Source organism: Plasmopara halstedii, assembly GCF_900000015.1.
Source record: "Plasmopara halstedii genome assembly, contig: Scaffold_3060, whole genome shotgun sequence".
Taxonomy (NCBI): domain Eukaryota; phylum Oomycota; class Peronosporomycetes; order Peronosporales; family Peronosporaceae; genus Plasmopara; species Plasmopara halstedii.
In genome coordinates this window covers 979101-980270 of record NW_020189964.1, presented here as the reverse complement: position 1 = coordinate 980270, position 1170 = coordinate 979101, and positions in this window count along the sequence as shown.

Below are 1170 nucleotides of genomic sequence, written 5' to 3'. Positions count from 1 at the left end.
GATCATGCGTCACTACGCACTGCGACTCTGTCGCCCCACCTCTCGCAGAGGATGGCTATATGGCTATCCTTCTTTGCGGTATATAACTTTGAGGTGAAGTAGAAGCCGGGAAAGCAAAATGCTTTGGCTGATGCGTTGTCACGCAGACCAAACTATGAGCTTGCTCATGTTACAACTGTAACGTCGTATGTGACGGATTTGATCTGCACCGGGTATGCGTGTGATGCGATGTGTGTAGCGCTGCTACGGGCTCTCGGGAGCGAGGGATTTGGAGACTCGGACAAAAAACTGTCACCAAGACTGCGTGCACGATTGCACCGATATTCGTTGAATTACGGCTTGCTATATTATAGTACCGATTCAAGGGATACATCACAAATTGTGGTCCTCATGGTGGGGATTTGAAACACCGCATCCTCTATGAGGCTCACAACACGCCACTCAGTGGTCATCTCGGTCGTGAGAAAACATGCAACTCTGTAAGTCACCACTAATGGTGGCCCAAGCTGTACAAATGGACGAGCACCCATGTGCGCACGTGTGAGACGTGTCAGCGGGTAAAACCCGCTTTAAATGCGACTGCGCCGCTGGCCAGCTTACAGGTATCCACTGGGTGCTAGCAGTCCAAGAGTTTGGACTTTGTGTTTGGAAAGATTCGGCAGGCAACGCCGGTGTCGTGGTATTCGTCGACCGATTGAGCTAGATGGCTCATTTGGCGGTGGTGCCAGACACCATCGACGATGTCGGTACAGCAACGCTGTTCGTGGATCGAGTTTTCCATCAACACGGACTCCCAGAGTCGATTGTCATTGATACAGACCCTCGTTTCACAGGAAATTTTTGGTCGACTATCTTTAATGTGCTAGGCACCAAGTTGAATATGTCGACAGCGGATCATCTGCAGACCGATGGTCAAACCGAGAGGGTGGATCGCGTCATCGAAGACATTTTTCACAGCGTCTGCGCTGAGACTTTGAGGCGCCGGAGCGCCATGTTGCCACTCGTAGAGTTTGCACTGAGTAATGTTATGCGTTCGTATACCGGCAACACGCCGTTCTACGTGATCGGGCTGATTCACCCTCGCGGTCCGCTGACGCCGCCATCCCATGGCAGCTTGATAAGGAAGGATCAGCCGAACGGCTAGCCGAAGTCAGCCCCCTCACCATTCGA